A 4,397-nucleotide genomic window follows, 5' to 3' on the forward strand; every position below is an offset into this window, starting at 1 on the left:
CCGACGACTAGAAACGTCGTCTTCTTCGGTTTCTTTTGTGATCTCTTGGACCACATTCTGGATGGCTTCTGAAGTATTCAAGCCCACTTCGGCTAATACTTCTTCGGCTTGCTTGCTTGGTGACTTGGAGGTTGCAGAGTCAACATTTCTCTCTGCTTCCTCCATTGAATTTGACTTGTTCTCCTCGCTCCCCGAAGATTCGGTTTGCTTTGGAGAATCAGATGGAATAGGAGTTGGGACAACGGTGTTGATGGGAATTGGCTGGAATACCTCTGCGGTTCGTTCCGGTGGATTGTCCGAGGAGAGCGTTCTCTCGGAGTCCGCCGGTTTCTTTGAGCTCTTCTTTGCTGATACCTTCTTCCTCCTTTTCGGTTCTGGTTGAGCTTCTGCCTCAACCGCTTTTCTGGACGGTTTCTTTTGTCGTTTTTCTTCTTCAACCGGAACCGATGAGCTGGCTCCCTTGGATGACTTTGTTTTTGAGGTTTTTGGCTTGATCGTCTTCTCCGGTTTCTCTGCCACTGACTCAGAGTCAAGGATGTTGGATATCGGAAGCGGTACGCCTTCACCTAGTTCCACATTCAGGAACTCAAGAATCTTCACGATTTGCATAGCATAGGCCTGCACCCGGCCTTCTTTCTTGATTACCATTTGACAGAACTCTTCGTATAGCACGTATCCCCAGTCCACCTTATCGTTGCGAACGATGGCTAACAGCATTCTTAGCTTAAACTTTGTGAGATTATCAAAGTTACCTCCCCTTCCTTGGAGCGATTTGGAGATGATGGTCACTAGCCATTTGTATTCCGGTTTCAGCTTGATTTTCCGGCTGTTGTGGAGCACCAGGTCCTGACCTGAAAGGGATACAACCAACCGGGCAGCATTTGATTCTGCGTCGGTTAAGTCGAATTTTAGGTCTGAACCTGTGTTGGGCAGACCGAGAGCCTCCGCGAAAATTTCTTCAGTTATAAGAACCGCCTTCCCGTTGACGGTAGCCGATACTTTTCTCTTCAACAGTGTCGCCGTCGCCAAGAACTCCGTCACCGCCGCCGGGTAGATAGTGAACGGACCAGAGAGAAACTTCTCCAACCCAGAATCTCGAAGGAGTTGAAGAACAGCTTTGTTCTTGTCTTCAGCGTGCTGATCGATGTCTTCAAAATCAACCTGCAACATCCATTGAAACGGGGCTTTGCCTAGATCCATTGATGATTTTTGAGAAAAGAGAGTTGAAGATTGATGATGATCGGAGAGAGAGAATCTTTGAAGTTCTGGATATTTTTAGAGAGAGAAAGCGCATGTGTTGAATGGGCTGATTTAAGTTTATATAGATGGAGGTTCCAGGCAGTTTTGAAGATGAACCGTCAGTCTTGGGTGTTTTTGGCGCCAATTTTTCCCTCCAAAAGTTACTGCCGTAACTTTCGGCGGTAAAGGCGGAATTTGATGGGCGGTAAATTTTGAAAGGTAAAACCATGGGCGGTTATGATTTTCAGATTTTCATTTTTGCTTGAGATTCCGGTTTCTGTTACATCTTGTTAACCGGAAATTGTTAAGTTGACTTTAATTTTGAGTGTGAGTTTGAGAAACCGGAATGGAATAATGAGGATGAAAAGTCGAACAACTAAAGTATTTCATTAATATAGGAAAGGAGAGACATAATAGCGGTTCTGGTCGTACAACAAAATGACCAAAAACCGGAAAAGAGAATAAAGAAAGAGGTTTATTCGGTGAACCACCCTCCTTCCAGCCTTCTTTCGTACCACTTGTCGATGGTGTTGTGAGGAGACCGTTCCTTGATCCTACACATACACTTATAGATCATGTCTATAGTGATGGTGTTGAAAGATCCAACCGGAACACCTTTCCCAAGGTTGCGACGTTTGGACATGAGAAATCGGGTGATCTGAGGGGCGTAGCTGATCTTTCCCCTCTTACCGGTCATAAGCAGCTTCAGCTTATTGAATAGATAGGATGACCAGTTGATATCGGTTTCTCGGATGATGGCTATCATAATGTCGAATGCCTCCCGGCTGTAGTTTTGGTTGGGCATTCGGCCTATGATAGACCGTTGGACCAAGTCTTGAAAGACTTGATAATGGGGAGCGAGGTCTTCCTTCTTCCCGAAGTCCTTAACCGGAGCATAGGAAGAAGAGAAAATCTTGAAGAAGATTTCCTTAGCCGGTAGATGCGGCGTCGGAAAGTCGGAGAAACCTTCCGTTGGAAGGTGAAAGAAAGTGGCAAATTCCTCCTCAGAAAACTGGAGGAATTGACCATCAATGATGGTGCGAATGCTGCCATCATCAAGAACGTGACCGTTGTTGAAGAATTCGCACACCTCATCCACGAGAATGAGGTCCGAACCCTTAAGGAAACCTTTCAGGCCAGAAGCTATGATGTGTTCAAAGATGCATTCATAGTAAGAACTGTGCTTGATGTCCTCAAAGTCGATGATCAAGGTGTTTCTGATTTCAGTAGACATGATGAAGAGATAGTGAAGAAAACTTAGGAGAGTTCTTAAGCTTTGAATTCTTAGAGAGAGGAATGCTTGAAGGCGTGATTTGAAAGATGGAGGTTGAGCCCCTTTTATAGCCTGGAGTGAATGGGAGCATTTAATGCTAGGATTTGAAAATCTAGCCGTTTATGCTTAGATATTAATGATTTTGCAGTTTTCCAAGAGAATAAAAGCAAGTCTTGTCAAATCAATTCAGGCATGCTTTTGAAGTTTATATTTTCAAGAATGTAATGATATATTTTTGATACGACGCATTGAATGTTGTAGATTTTTGACTTGGAGAGGGAATGAAATCTATTTCATTAATTGAAGTCGAAAACCGGTAGTACATCAAAGGTACCGGTTTTGTAAGGAAAAAGAAAGACAATAAAAAGGGCAGGTTTAGACGTTCGATGATTCAGCTATTTGAGCGGTTGAAGCCTCAGCCGCTTCAATTCTTCTCGCTTTAACCGCTTCCCATCGGTCGATCATCTCCTGTACTCGTTCTTTGGTGAGCACGTGCCTTGGATGCAGAGTGACGAACGCTCCAGAATGGATCTCCAGACTTGCGCAGAAACCGCTCAGCTGAGGAGCGTATCCGGTTTTGTTGGAGAGAATCATCCTCTTCAGGTTGCTGAAGATGATCCAGGACCAGTTGACCGGTGTCCCAACCGTTACAGCTATCATCATCTCGAAAACCCTCTGAGTGTAGTAGTAACTTTTCTCTCTGCATAACACAGATTTTCCCAGAATCTCGCAGAGAATCTGGTACTTGTGAGAAAGTTTACTTTTAGCACCCCAGGGCTTAACCGGGATGTTAGATCCAGAAAACCGGCGACACATCTCTTCCATTGTCACCGATGAATAGGTTAGGTCGGTTACCCCTTCATTGGGTAAACCGCAGTAGACAGCGAAATCCGTCTCGCTGAAGAGGAACTTTTGCCCGTAAACCTGTGCGACGAGTATCTCTCGATGCACCTCTTTTGCGGTTTCGAACAGTTCTTCAACTACAAGGTAGTCGATGATGAACCTGTTCTCAAGGAAACTTCTTAGCCCGCTCCTTTCAATGGCTAAGAACATCTCCTTGACTTCATGGTCCTCATACTGGTAGATTGATTCAAAATCTGCCAGTAGGATCTTCTTGGCTAAAGGGTTGGAGTTCATGTTTGTTTTGAGAGAGACAAGAGGGTTTTATCTCAAGGATGATTCTTGTGAATAGTAAACTTGTGATGTTTTGACAAGGATTAAGCATGGTTTATATAGCCCGTGGATTCGGCTTGGTATTAAATGAAATTAAGCATGCCTGATGATGTCATTGCCTATTAAATAGACTTAACTTGTTGAAGTAACTAATGGTTATTTCCAAGGTAAATCTAATAATTACTAAGATAGCAATGATGAAAAATATCTATTGACAAGATGTAAGTTTCCCTCTCTTGATGATGGACACATGTCGTCATCTCGATTGTGGTAAACTTGTCTTTAATTTATCATAGGCTTCATTTATCAAAGCATGCACGAAAACTCGGTTAGTCATCTCAGGTTAACCGGAAAAATTCATTTCATCAGATCAGAGTGCATACGTACTAAGCGGTTTTCCATGACCGGTTTTAGTAGGATATTTCCGTTTTATGAAGAATAGTTGATTAATATCAACAATTGTTCAACTTTGGATTTATCTTATCCACTTCAACCTGGTTATTTCAACCTTTTAGTAAACATACATTTGATTTGAAGTATGAAGTAGTCGGGCATAACCGGAGACTTCCTCCCGGTTAGCATATTTGATTTTATTAATGGCCTATTAAATTGAGAAGCTTTAGCTTCTCCCTGAACACATATCCCGGTTTTACATGCATCATGATTATATCAATTGACTTAAATTCGTAAGACCCAGAATATTTCGAAAATG

The sequence above is a fragment of the Impatiens glandulifera genome, chromosome 2 (genome assembly GCF_907164915.1).
Source record: "Impatiens glandulifera chromosome 2, dImpGla2.1, whole genome shotgun sequence".
Taxonomy (NCBI): Eukaryota; Viridiplantae; Streptophyta; class Magnoliopsida; order Ericales; family Balsaminaceae; genus Impatiens; species Impatiens glandulifera.